This window comes from Xiphophorus maculatus, chromosome 20 (assembly GCF_002775205.1).
Source record: "Xiphophorus maculatus strain JP 163 A chromosome 20, X_maculatus-5.0-male, whole genome shotgun sequence".
Lineage (NCBI taxonomy): Eukaryota > Metazoa > Chordata > Actinopteri > Cyprinodontiformes > Poeciliidae > Xiphophorus > Xiphophorus maculatus.
In genome coordinates, this window is record NC_036462.1 from 26381849 (window position 1) to 26397089 (window position 15241).

Below are 15241 nucleotides of genomic sequence, written 5' to 3' on the forward strand. Positions count from 1 at the left end.
TAAAGCTAATCTTTTTGGTTTCAAAAGATGTAACTAATCGAGATCAAACATATTTTTATACACCTCTAAACTATTATTATTCCTTACCTTATACAGTTTGGAAATGTGATCCTAATAAATACTGCCTACAGTGGACCACCGCCTAGTCCTGGTTGAGTATTCATGGAAAATTTACCTGTATGTGATTTTTTCCATAGAGTAAAATATTCCAAAGAAAATGCAACTCGGGAAGCTAAGACACCTAGCTACAATGCTACTCGACATGCAATTGGCTGGAGTTTACAAAGCAGCCAATCCAGAGGCAGATATTCTTTTCCTTTGGCAGTGATTGGCTGTACCACAGCCCAAGAGTGGAGATGAGGAAGACTGTGGATGTTAGCGTCTGTGGTATTGCTAAGATGGTTTCAGCTTTACGTAGTAATGCAAATTAAGGAGTATTTGATGTTTTGACTATTAGACGAGGAGGCGTAATCTGACATATTCCATAGTCAATTGGCCCAATAGGAGTGTAACACAAAGCTTTAAGTAAATATACAACTATATGGAGGCTATTTATCTCCATAATTCATAGAGACAAAGAGAAATAAAGTACTATGATGAAGTACATCTGTAAAAATAATGAAATTGCAAGACGTAGATAAATGTGGGAGACAGGTATCAAATAGGCAAATGTAGTCTGCAGCAATAATCTTAGCTAATTTAATTATGTGATACAAAATAATCTTTGAAAATTGCTGAAGAATGGAAAACAATACCAGAAGAAAAGCCCTAAAAGAAAAGCTGGTGACAGGAATCGAGTGTTATTCAGACTGAATGGCCCTAGTGAATGAGAGTCAGAATCGTAAAATCCAATCCTTTTCCGCTCAGTAAATGCACCATACTTAAGCCCTATGAGGTCACGCTGAAAAAATAAACACTCTTGTGTAAAAGATGCTACTGATTTTGAGAGTCAGTCAAGTGTTTAAAAACATGGATCCCGAGGATGCGCAAGAGGTGGAAGAAGCTCCTAAAACAGGAAACCGTATCCTCTATGAAGGCATGTCAGGTGTTAATTCAGGCTGATACTTTTAAACACTGAATAATGCTGCAGAGAGGCTGAATCCATTACCACAAAGTTAGCTCTGTTTTATCTTTGTCAGCTTCCAGCCATCGTCTGTCATGGAACATTATAGTTTTGGAAATCCTGGCAGCCTTTTAAGAGTTCAGGTAAAGATCTACATTCTCCAAGAAATATTAAAACTTACGCTTCATAATACAAACTGTGATAACCACCAACATAAGATGCTAGTTGTTTAAAATGTTCCAGATTATTGTAACATCCTCTTTAAAGTCACTTCCTCTTTGCTTTAAAATGATTTATAGTAACTCATCTCTCACACAGTGTGACGTCGCTGCTTAGTAAGCAGCTAACAGAAAGAAAACAATATGTATATTTTGAGTTAAGGTATTCACAAACAAAATGGACGTGCTTTGAGTCCTCGTTGTGATGAACTGAACTTCATGTTGTATTAGCGCTTGCCTCCAGGTCTGCATGCTAACAACCTAGAATCACGTTGTTGGGAAGCTACATGTCTCACCAGCCTCTCTTGCTTTCTTCACCGCAGCGATCGGCTTACAGGCCAGCTGAGACCCGGTGAGTGATTGAGCACGGCGCTGACATGAAATCACTTAACTGATGACAGATTAGAAAGATCCACAGACCTCATAACGCCCGCTCTGCGGTGTAATTTAGTGATAAGAGATAGATGGATTTGAACAGAAGCTGAAAAATACAACTTGTCCAAACAAACAGTTGCATCAACAAAACATTTGCATTCAGACGTGTATTTCAAGGACACATCTGAAAGCGGGTAAATGTCTTCAGTTTCTCAAAGCTGAAGACATGCAAGCGTATATATCATTTAGGAAATGTTGTCAATATCACAAAGTAAAGTTGGGAGAAATGCTCTTTTAATCTAGGTATTCTGTAGTAAATCTTAATTTAACATGTTTTCTGCAACTGCGTCTGGTTTTAAGGAACACAGTGTGGGGTTGCAATTTTAAATCAAACAAAGGAAAATATTCAGACCATAGGAAACTTTGGTCTGAACAAAGTCACTCAGCAACCCACAACTTCGACTCAATCAAATAAAAACACGTCGAAATGTCTGGTGAAATATTAATTACTTTAGTAACAAAAGGAGGACGGACAGAGAACGAAATTATAATTTGACAGAAAATGGCTTCTTAACTGCCAGGGCTTAAACCCCGCAAATATTAAAACGATTTAAAAGTTTTGTATGAATTACGACTTCTCAGCTTTCGCAAAATGTATTTATTCCTTGGAGAAAATATGGTTTGCAGTATAATCCAATCAAAGCAGTAGATGTATTCTAGTAATCGTCTCTGTTATGACTAAGTCTCTCTGAATTAGGCCCTTCTGTACTTATTTCTGGTTCGTTTTATGCCGCATGTGCCCATCTTCTGCAGCCGGTGGCCTGGTCCTTAATGTAGCATGCACAGGTAAGGGAGTGTGTCACTAAGGTCATTTAGATTAAATTACATCTGTAAAGTTAAGCCAAGTTTATTTGTATGGCACTTTAAGCAACAAGGCAGTTCAAGGTGATTCACACCATAAAAACATAACATAGTAACCAATTTTATAAAAACAACAACTAACTTTGCACTTTGTGAAATGCCATCATCAGAATAATCAAATATGTAGATCAATGCTCCATTTTCTACTTATCAAAGGCAACTCTAAACAGGTGAGTTTTTAGCCTTGATTTAAAGAAACTCAGTGTTTCACCTAGTTTTCAGTTTTTTGGAAATTTGTATCAGATTTGTGGAATGCTGCTTCTCCATGTTTGGTTCTGATTTTGGGGATGCAGAGCAAACCAGAACCAGATCATTACTGCTGGTGTTTGCGTGTTTTTTTGTTTGTTTGTTGTTGTTGTTTTTTTAAGTTGTGATTTGATATCAGGAGAGGAGTGGGTATCATCCATCGTTACTCCCAGATCTGGGGCCTGATCCCTAGTTTCTAGCTGTAACAGCTGAAGTTCACATCGTCTTCAAAATGAGTTTAGAGGACCTCTACACAAAAGTATTTTCTACTTCCCCTTATTAAATGTTACACTGGAAAGTCTAATTGTACTCGCATGTCTTAACAAAAGAAAGAAAAACCCATACAAGTCATCTGTCACTGCAACGTCTGTATGCGTATCAGCGAGGAAAAGGCTCGGTCATTAGCAAAGACAGAAACTGGCACAGCATCACGGACTCTGGGTTGCACTGCCTGCCAGAGGGGAGGCCTTCCTCTAATCACTTAGAACTAGAGCCGTGTTTGGGGAAAGCCTCGGATGCACTCATCCATCTAAACAGCACATGACCTGAGCAGACTGGGCCTGTATGCACTGCAGCCACGCAAACACATCCATACACACTTCTTACAACATTGGGCAACAAACTGTAAAACACCTCATTACTAGGAGATTCGAAAGATTTAAATGAATTTAAAGGGCCCTTATGTACCAAGTTGTGCTCCATCATAAAACAGTAGCGCTGGACTTCGTTCATAACGGCATATCCCTCAAATTATCATGTTGGGCAAGATGCACAATGAGAGAAAGCTTCAGAAAACCTGGAAAGTTCTCTGAAAAACAGTGCCATACTTTCCAATATGTAGGCCATGATTTCCAGTGGCAGGCTTATTTTTTTTATACCAATACAGACTCGGGAAGCGACACCAATATTTTCCACTGGCGGAGAGATGTTTCAGACCAGTAAACTGGAAACTATTTATTTATCTATCATTCCCGTAAAGAGAGGACAGTGCACGGAGCAGCTGGGGACTCGGCAGGGTTTAGCTGGGATGTGAGTCAGTCCTCTCCTGTCCACCCCTCTTTAGTGCATCCGTCTATACGGCCTCACAAAGTTACCAAGGATTCTATTTTAGTCAACTTCATGCATGATTAAAAGGACAATTTCTGCAGTGAGTTGCATATCAATTTTATGGGAGTCCTTCAGATTAGCGCACAGAGGCTCTCTGGTTGTAACCAAAGACTGCAACGTAAAACATGAAACATGGGGGTGAGTCAGTACCCCCTTGTCAACAATTAAAATTCATTTTTCATGTCGTACTTACAGTCTGCTTTCAGAAAAAATAAAAGTATTTATCCTCTTGAGGAGATTGAAGAGGGTAACTTTTAAAAAAAAAATCAAGTAGTCAATAGCCCCCCAAAAATAAAAAAAGGTATCACGATCCCAAGTGAATTAAATGATGACTGCGTTTTGAAAATTTTCACAAGAATTTAACTCAATAATACATGGGAAATAAATGCAACTACAAAGAAAATATGCCATGGTTCAAGTACATGGATACAGATTGTCTTGTTTACCAGGATAAAACAAAAGAGGGTAGGAACAAAATGCCAATTCATAGGAATAGAGACAATGTCCTCTCTAAGCTTACTCTCACAGGTCATAAATAATTTCGTAGATTTTCAGAAAAGAAGCTGCCAAATCAAAGGAGGAATTGAAATGAATTCATAAGTTTTGGTTTAACCCTTTGTCAGTGGGCATGCCGTGGTGGTCCTCAATGCGGTCGTCGCGGGTTCGACTCCCAGACCTGGCAACATTTGCCGCATGTGCTCCCCCTTCTTCTTCTCCCTTTCCTGTCAGCCTACTTCCAAAAAAATAAGGGACACTAGAGCCCACAAAAAGACTCCTGGCGGGGTACAAAAAATAAAATAAAATAAACGTCAGTGTGTTTTGACGATGTGACCATAACTACCTTGCATGGTGCCTCAGAGGCACAACAGCAGTGGGATGGTTTAAAACCCCCCTACTGTCTTGGTCCTTACAGAAAACCTACAGGAATGCAGTTAAATCTCAGCTTGAAGTGTTTTTAAAGGGGATTAAGTATTCTGTTAGGTCTAGGAAGATGGATAGAAATTGGGTTGATCACCTGTAGATTGGAAGACAATGGGCATCTACATCATTACCATTTTGCAGTGGGGCATGAAAGCAGGAAAACCTGTGTGAAGTCGACATTCTCCAACACTCCACTTCTGAGCTCTCAACCTCAGTGACTCATGGAACAGGTTGAAATTGGAGATGTTCCTAGCGCAGGGCATTGTGGGTAAAAACAACCAAAATAATCACACAACTCTAGCACATGCAGAAGAAATGACTCGTGGTCTTTTACCAAAGACAAAAGAGAAAACCTACAACCGCTGAAAATCTCAGGCCACTCCATTTTTTGTTTGCATTTTGTGAAGGAGGGAGTTGTGCTCAGTGTTTTCATGTCATTTCCTTCAGTGGTTCTTGGTGCAGTGCCACTACAAGCGAGGGGCTGAACAGCTTACTCAAAGAGTTTGGTTCGTTTGATACAGTGTAGCGTGAAAGCAAACCGCACCAGCTGAAAATGTAACGAATGTTCAAATTTTGGTCAAACTGAGTCTACCAGACTATCAAACAACCTCAGAGTTAAAGAGGTCATTTCTAGAGACCTGAGACAAACAATCATGAACACACACTTAAACCTAAGGGTGATTAATGTCTAGTTTCCACTGAGCGGTACGGCATGGATCGGTGAAGTTCGGGATGCTATTTTGTCTGATTCCATTGTAAAAGTGGCCGATACCATACTATTCCTCACCCCCTTTACCTGTAGCTCCATAGGACAATGGTACAGTATGGTTAGGGTGGAGTTATAGTCCATTGATTTGGGGTATGAACAACGCGTTAGACGTTTGGGTTCAACCCCGTCTGCCCAGTGAAGGTCCACTTGCCGGTTGGAAACTAGGCATGAGAGAAACCAATTAACCTAATATGAATTGATGTGCACAGTAGGAGGAAGTTGGGAGAACCAGGAGAGAGAATGCAAGCAAGCATGGGGAGATCATGCAAACGCCATGCAGAAATCCAGCAGCTTCTTCCTGCAAGTTGACAGTGCCAAGAATTAGATGAAAATAAGTATTGGCAGATAAAGTTTTACAAAAACTAGAGATAGGAAATTGGCCACAAAATTCTTTAGCAATGCATCTTTTGCTAAAGGGTAAAAACGCAGCTGCAGATAATTGCTAAAAAAAAAAAGAACATTGCCAACAAAAACACCGAAAAAAAACAAACCCTCTGTTCTAATAGGTGAAAGTGAGGTCTGAGCCCAGCTGAATGTGGCTCTCCCGGCTGAGCCCCTCCTTCTATTCAGCTATAAATAAAACTGAATGGCTGCCGCTGTCAGCCCTGCACTCAGAGCTGCTAATAGAGTACCTGTCCCTCCGCCGCTACACTAAGCGAGCTGCAGGTCTGTCGGGATTTCCTCAGCCATGGTTGGCCATGTAAAGAGCACTGTCAAAGACAAGTGTCTGAGAGACTCTTGTGTGTGTTTGCGTGTGTGTGTAGCCAGCAGACGTGAGGAGTGCAGAGTTTCCAGAGCAGTGGAGCCCCGCTGGAAGCTCAGCAGGATCCGCAGAGCGCGTTCAGACAAGGGCAGATGTGGCGACAGCGGTGAGGCCATCTGTAAACCCTGCTCGCAAAATGACCGACTGAGACAGAGAGCGCTCGACAGCATGGGCCGAAACATGAGACACAGGCTTCAATAAAACATGAACACAACACGGTGATACCTCTGTCTGTGAGAACATGAAGAGCTTTACATCCAAACACGTCATATTTCAGTGTGAGAACCAGTTCCTCGCGGGAACGCGCCTTCGGCTAATAGAGTTATCCGTGTGGTCAGCCTGGCTGTCACAGTGACTGATTACTGACAATTCAATCTCCAGAGAAACGCCGGGAACACTCCTGCACCGCCCCACCTTTAGCAAACACTGGCTGTGGAGGTCCTGAGTGTCCTTGGCAACCACTCAAGAGGAGGTCCCCTCCCTCCGCCTTCTCCTCTCTTTCCTAACGCCATCCGAAGCTCAGCTGGTGGCGGCCCTGAACTCAAATGACCTTCCAGACATCATTTACATGAAGTCATTCTGCTTTCATGACTTCATTCAACATGTGGAAAACAACAGGCAGCCAAAGCTTTCTGTGCAGAAACAAAGAGTAAGATACACCATGGAGATAAATCCATCGACAGCAAAATAAATCGATAAAAATGTATACGGTGATAGACACGTGGTCAACATCGATAGATAATTTGTCTGACAGAATCTTCAATAATTTCACTGGACTCCGATCAGGACCGCACAGCATTCTGGGGGACGTAGGCAGAGGAAAGGCTTTTGTTGCTCAACCTTTCAAGGTCAGCTAAGCATGATTGGTGGCATCAACTCACTCACTCACTCATTTGTTACCTAGCAACAACCTGTTGAATATCTTGGGCACCAGCAGTTGAAGTTTTTGACCAAATCATAACTGCTTAAAAATAAACAACAGCATGGAGTGAAATGTCTGGATAAAAGAGTCAGGGTACCAGTTTGGCAATAATTATCAATATCAACTGATACGAAATGTTCATGTCGTAATACATTTTTCAGCAATATCATCCAGCCCTATCCATCCTAAGCAGACACACACACGAATCTGCAAGTCCTGGCACACACTCCCTCCTGAGAGATCCACCACCTCGTAGTGAAACTGTGTGTGAACGTTTTCTCCGTGGGCATCAGAAAGAAACCTGCAGCCTCAGAGAGAGCGTCTTCAAAACATCAACAGTCGACGTCCGGCAGGGGTCTCCCAGGGCCAGACGAAGTCCCTCAGGAGGACGAACACAATGTATTGAGAGTCAGTGAGTCTTTACACGAGGCTCTTGCGACAACGTCACTTTTAAACGGGCTCTGGAGAAGTATTCATGCCCCTTTAACTTCACTCTGCAAGACTGTCTGCAGCTGAACAGAAACAGAACTGAAGTTTTCATTTTTGGACCCAAAGAGGAACCATCAAGAGTCAGCATGCAGCTTCAGGAGTTACTGTTAAAAACGAATTATCAGGCCTGAAATATGGGTGTAGTCATGATGGACTCAGACCTGAACCTTCAGAGTCACATAAAGACAGTTACGAAGTCGGCCTTTTATCACCTGAGGAACATTTAGAGGATTAAAAGACTAATGTTGCAGCAAGATCTAGAAAAACTCATCCAAGATACATTTATCTTTAGTTGCATTGATTACTGCAACAGTGTCTTTACATGTCTGCCTAAAAAATATTAGTCTGACAGCTGCAATTGCTCACGTTCTCACTGAAACCAGGAAGATAGACCATATCACCCCAGTTCTAAAGTCCCTACACTGACTCCCTGTAGCTCAGAGAGTAGACTTTAAAATATTTCTCTTAGTTAATAAATCACTGAACAGCTTAGCACCACAATGCATTCAATATCTGCTGTTGTATCAACCTTCCAGACCTCTCATGTTTCCTGGTACTACATTCCCAGAATCAGAACCTAACACGGAGAAGCAGCATTCAGGTTTTACGTTCCACTAAATCTGGAACAAACTTACAGAAACTGCAAAACAGACGAAACGCTGACATCCTTTAAGTCATGGCTAAAAACCCACCTGTTTACATCTGCCTTTAACTAATAACAATTGGAACATTAATTCTAGTCTGAGAAACAACTTTTCATTTATTTTGCCACTAATACAAGTGGCAAAATATTATTTCTATTATTATGCTTGTTTATACTGTTAAAAGCCACGGTTGAAAGAACACCGCTAGAGATTGTGTTTATAGTATGGACACAGAAAACAGGTGGTTTTCCACTTTTTTCCAACCACATATATTCCTGCTCTACTTTGTGTTGGCCTATTAAATGAAACCTCAATAAAATACATCAAAGCTGGTGGTTGCAGCATGACAAGGTGTGAAAAAGTTCCCAGGCAGTGTGTTGGGGGCATGTGAATCCTGGATTTAATGTTTTGGTTCAACTAGCTTAAAACCTGAGCTTTGCTTCTCCCCATCCCCACCTGCTGCCGGTACAGTTGATACTGAAAATGGAGACCGACAGAACCCAGGCTCCAAGCAGGGGAGCCTTCCACCGGATAAAATGCAAAGACTCTCCTTATTGCCTCACTCAAGATACCCCGTCTCAGATACAATTCGAGTCACTGCCACGCTTTTCTTCTTTGCCTTCAGGAAACTCAGCGTTCCCATCGTCCCAACAACCAAACAAAAAAAAAACATCAAAGAAACCTCTGGAGCCGTATGAAATTCCAGCCGGCTTTGTTCCGGGAGACATATTCTCCTGGAAGAGGTGGTGTCCTTGCTTTCGCAACGCTTCGGCTGTAACTCAAAGCTTGGAACATCTTAAATTACAAATAACTTCTAGTTACAAACGTGCTGCGCCTGTGCAGAGCAACGGAGCGAAGGGTCCGGCTGACATCGACGCATAAAGAACAATGTTGGCCTTATTGTCATGACGAAAAACAAACGGCAAACTGAGTAGATGATGATGATAGCAGGCATTTTTGTTTTTGAGGAGCAGGTCAGAGAAGAACTCGACTTGAAACTGGTTGTAGTCTTGACGTCATGAAGACTGGTCAACGTGGACTTGTATGGTGACCTGTTAGTAAATCTAACCATTAGTAACTGACCAGAGAAGAGCCAATTACCAAACTCAAAGTATATCAAAGTTTTAAAAAGTTGCAGCATCAAAACGGTTTTACATTTTCCATCTTTTTAAGGAGACACCAGATGGAAGTTCTCGTAAATACCAGCGAACTTTCCCCTCTCCCCCACCTGCTGCTAAACACGTTCAGCTGGATGAACGGCTGCTACACTTTTTTTTTTTGGTCACCTCTGTGACCTTCGCTTATGAGAAAGAGAAACTTGGAGGGATGCACAATATCTGAGCGCCAATATCAGTTTCAGCTGATATTAGTTATTTGTCGGTATATCTTAATGTACCGATACTGGCCCAAACTTTCATATCGGTGCAGCCCTAGAAACTTGTCTTTAAAGCAGAAGTTGCTATTGTTCAGATAGCCTGACTAAGTAATGGCTAATATCAAGTAGAGCAGAAGAAATGTCCTTTGTAGTCCCGCAACAGGGAAATTCTGCTGTAACAGACGAAAAGTGACAATATATAGAACTTGAATTAAAAATAGCATGCCATATCGTAAAATTTACAACATTAAATACTCTGTGGTAACTAAAGAAATTGAGTATTACAATCTAAACAAATGTGCAACTGAGTAGGATCATTTTTATTTTGAAAAGCACTAAGTGTCCAAGTACACCAAAAAACAGATTTTACTGATAACAAAAACTGATAACAGGCGAGGTGTTATTAAAAATGAGAATCACTGAAAATTTGGAGGAGAGCTGCTGGGAGGAAGGATCTGTGATAATGCTCCTTTGTGCTCTTCAGATGCTGCTGAATGAGCTCTCCACTCCAGCAGCAGCGTGGTGTTAGTAAGCTTCACCCCATAAAGAGCAGAACATCAAAAAAATTAGAATGTGTAGATTAAAGACCTCAAAGTACTGGTGACAGAACCACCAAAGGTTTGGGCCAACACAATCTGCAACACCAGCTAGTTTAGCATGAACAATCTCATAAATTAACCAGCTGGGATTGGATCCTTTCATTATGTCTGAAAGAAATTCAACCAAACTCTGGTTGCCAATAACATAATTGGCCGGTTGGATGAGATTTCAATTTTACAGAGAAACAATTTTTACAGTGGTTTAATCGCTAAACTTATTGCAATATCTTATGACCATGTGCCAATTTTTTGTTTTCCAAATATGTTGCAGTTTTATGCAAAACAGGTTCATAGGAAAAGTCAGTTACTTTAGTAGTTTTTATTAGTTTTTTTAATTTATTTTAGAAGCCAGATTAAAAAGCCATTATGACTTAATGACGTTTCTGAGAAAACAAAGTTAAACCTACAGTTTAAATGCAAGTGTGTTTATGTTGGACAGTAAACAACAATGTAACATGTTTCTATTTTGAATGAGTATTTTTATGTAGAAATATGCAAACGTCAAGAAAACTGCAGCTGAACATTTATTAGAACATAATATGTAACTTTTTATTAACGATACGCAATTCAAACAGTGGCTTTAGAGTCTGTGCACGCATCAACAGTAAGGTCTGACCAGGCCTTCCTCTTACAGGTGTTTCAGGTTTGGTTCTCTGGGTCTGAACATGGATCGATTTTTGGCCCAGCAAAAGCTGAGGTGGAAAAGAAAAAGAAAAAAACAAGGCAGACCGACTGTCAGCACGGAGGCTTAATTACTGTCTCTATCCCTCCGCTGGGTGTTACGGCCTGACATTCATCCCCCGCCGCTGCTGCAAGAAATCCTCTTCCACACAAGAGCTTTTCTGCCTTTTTATGTGCTCGCTAATCCCTGCAATACATCAAGTTTACGCTGTAATCTGAGCTGAAAAGGGCTTTAATATCAGTTTTGATTAATGCGGACGTCCTGAAATTATTTCACATGGTTCACGGATTGTGTTGTTGTGACAAAGAAGGGCCGGGCGGCAGAATTATTCTGTAGTAGTGAAGAGTCGAAACAGATGGGACCGTAATTTGTGGATCTTAATCTTGACTGGTGCCGTCCAACGACTTGAAACTCAGAAAACTACATCTTTTTCTGAGCAGTGAATGCACCATGCCGATTATAGGAGGTTGCACTAGCAGCAACGCTCTTCTGTGTGGAAGTCGTTACTGTGAGAAGACTTAAAAGTTTGCCATTTCTGTATCGGTGAGTGGCAAGTCTGTCGCAATAAGAAATTAATCAACTAGAATGAGCTCAATCATTTCCATTCTGATGATTAATATTTTTTGAAGAGCAACTTTGTTTACAGAAACTTAATAATTCATTTATTTATGTTTTTTATTTCCTATTATTTACAGTTTTGTTTCTTTGATATTTAAATTATCTTCCATTTCCAGTGTGGGGCGTTGTGAACAAAATTACAGTTTAGTAGTCTTTGAGAATGTGGATTAAGATTATTATCCCATCATCGATACATTTCTTGAAAATGGTCTAAAAAAACAATAATATCATATATTGCAATAATTTCTGGGCCAGTTCATCAGCCAGTAAAATGTATTGCGACAGGACTAGGTGTCCTTGCATTGTTATGCCATTATCATTACACTAATTGAAAATCATCTCAAAAATATTATTGTTTAGCGCAATAATGTCTGAATTTACCATCCAGCAAAATTTGTTATTTGAACAGGCCCAGTGAGGAGTTTAAAATGAAGTCAGAGAAAACTCAAATTGTTTTGGAAGCAATTTGAAGGGAAGCTGTATTTTCTACAAGCCGTTCACTCAGACTGCTACCACTAATCAATTCAATTCCGACTCAGACAACCAGATGTCAGCAGTTGCTGCTCATTTCAAAATTTTAGCATTTTTTTCTAGCATGGGTCGTCTCCTACCTTTTCTAGCTAATAATTAGCCCCCCCCCCACCTTGAGGACATTCCTTCACCGGTTGAAGGAGTGGCTCGGCCTGCAGCGGACTTGGGCAGACAACAGAAAGGCCGACCAGCGAACCCGCTCCGTTTCGTTCTTTTGAACCCTTCAGCCTCTTCCTGTCACGGAACATGCTGGATTTATAAACACTGGGAGGCTTTTGGAAATCTCCAAGTTAAGCTGAGGATCTGCGTAATCTCAGGAATGCAAACGGAGGCTGATGTTTTTAGTCATGTTATTGACACTATTAGCGCTAAACCCTGAAAATAATCCCCAAATCGATAACCGTTTAGTTTTCATGAAGTCTGTTGTGTACTGTGATAGCATATTTGCTACTTATTTAAGTAATTAATGACAGCTCATAGTGGGAACCTTTCTTTTGCTGTTTACTTACAATTTGTTGTATTTTTCTCAGTGGGTAAAAGCTTAAAGAATAAAATCTACGGCTGTATCTCTATCTCTATCCTTTTGCTTTAGTCTTAAGACACTAAAGCAAAAATGTTTCCAACAAAATTAAACACCCTGGGGGCAACATGTGGATTAATGAACAACTTTTGACCGTCCCATTGGTATGGCAGTGGATTCTCTGTGTAATAATCAACCAACACACTTCGACAACATGGCTGTAAACCTCTTATTACCCCAGCAAGCCTGATCCTGTAGAAAGACGCCAGCTTTGGCGCTAATCTGTTATCTGGTTGCCTTTCAAGGTGGAGCAACGGTCCTCAGCGGTTAATGTTGCGAGTGTCAACAAACTCATGGTTGCTGCTTGTTGTGCAAGCTGTACGCACTACTCACACTCTGCTAACTGTGTGATGTGTTTAAGGACGCCATGGGAGATAGAGAGCATGAGTCAAACAGCATGACGATGAAATATGGACTGGAGAATACAAACGGATTTGAAGAAGTCAGCAAAAAAAAAAAAGGTCACAATGACCTTCCAGTGTTACCATCTTTTGTTAAAATCAGAGATAAGTGGAATTATGTGTGCGTCTTGTGGTTTTAGTCTCAAACTACAGACTGAGGTCAGCCCACGTGGTGCTTTTTGACCCTGTGTGACCTTCGTGTGTTGTCCTCCTGACATTGGAGTGCATGCCATGTGTGAATGCATGAGCCGATCTGTTTGATAATGATAGATATTAGCAGTGAAATTAATAGATTACTTCTGACACAAATAGATCATAACTTAGTTTTACGTTTCCTTCTTTACAAAAAGAAGGAAAAAAAATCGAAACATTGTGAACGTATAATCCCGTCATAAATAACCAACTAGTAAGAACTTTTATTTTGTGGTTTACATTTATTATGTTTTACTATTATTATTTTAAAGCTGTGTGACGTATTCTGCTAAAATCACATTCGCTGGGAAACGTGTTTCTGTAAGAGGTAGTCATAAATATAACCTGTTAACTCGTTTGTTTTTTAGCTCGGTTTATAAAAAGGTGACAGGCCTTTTCCCATTTTTTTCCTGTAAAACCTACAGCTAATTTAATCCGTGCACGATTAAAAATATATATTCCTACTTAGCATCCCGATAAAAACAAAAAAACGAGCTCCTCGGTGTGTTAATGTCGCATCTCTGTGAGAGATGAGCAGCACTCGAACTCGATCCAGTTCAGCTGCAGTTTTTCTTACTGAACCGCTCCACTTCGTCTCATTTCAGCCCTCTGGGTTCAAACATGTGGCTTTAAGCGGTAAATTTGGGACTTTTTGACGCTTTCACCACCAACTCGGTTCGCCTAATGTAACAGGGTAACATATAGACGAAAAGCAGAGCAAACTGTACCGTATCCAGAAAGCTGAGGCAATCCGCCTGTAGCATCGGGCGCATCTGTAACTGTGGTTAAATTGAAGATGTTCCGGGGTAAACACGGACATAACACTTACCTCGTCGGTGAAATGAGCTTCCGGTGAATTAAAGTTAACTCCCCGCTTGATAAATTGCTGAACAGCAACAAATAAATGCGTATCTTGAGCTGTGGAAAACAAGGAGCTTCTGCTTGCCGCTTCCTCTCCACGACAGCCTGAACGTCCGAGTGACTGTGGGCGGAACTACACGCTGCGGAGGAGCCAATGAGAGGAGGCGGCACAGCGACACAGATAGGAGGAGGAAACAGGAGTTCTCACTCCGCTCAGAAAAACAGACGCGCTTAAAAATCACAGTAATTCAATTTAAAAAGGAAAACTCGCACGACGTGCCATTTTAAATACATTGATATGTTTCCAGGGGCTGTTTCTGTTCATTTTAATTGTTTTAGTAGCTAAATAAAGAAACGTCGATTCAGTTTCTCAGAAATTACAATACTTTGCATGAACAACAACAAAAATAGTTAATATATAAGTCTTATTGTCTTATCTTATAAAAAGCTGGCTCTTCAGAGTGCTGTTTCCTTTACAATCCATATTAGAGAATTATGCGATATTGGACAATGTAGCTAAATATTGCGATTACCTGAAGTACATAAACTGGCACTGTGATATCTTACTTCCTCAGATTTGTTCCTGATGTAGACTCATAGTAAATTTATTCAACTGCTGAAAAAAATTGATACTATGCAAAAAAAAATTGTGGTGAGATAACTTTGTTGGACATTCTAATGGCTCCAAAAACACTTTCTGCTGCAGTATATTCCAAACATAATCAAATATACAATGGCAATAAAGAGGCTGAACACAAGGTATTTAGCTAAAAATTACTGCAGTTTGAGCAATTCTTTGCAATACTAATACGGTGTACAGTCATAATAATAAATTTGTGACTTCTTGTACAGCCCTAGTATTCATTCACATTGTTTGGTTTAGCTTAGTCACTAAGCCTTAGTGAAAGGAAAAAGTGCAGTGGAGAAAAGCCCACAAGCAAAAGGGCCAATTGCAACTTTGAGA

At 40.6% G+C, this 15241-nt stretch overlaps 1 protein-coding gene across 2 annotated transcripts in view; it reads right to left on the reverse strand.

Annotated features, from left to right (window-relative positions):
* ndrg3 (NDRG family member 3) overlaps positions 1 to 14389 on the reverse strand; it is a 50611-nt gene extending 36222 nt beyond the window's left edge. For both annotated transcript variants that reach the window (XM_005800630.2, XM_005800629.2), the window contains exon 1: positions 14246 to 14389. The gene's annotated coding sequence lies outside the window, so the exon portion shown is untranslated. The remainder of the gene's footprint in view (positions 1 to 14245) is intronic.
* Between the last annotated feature and the right edge of the window lie 852 nt (positions 14390 to 15241).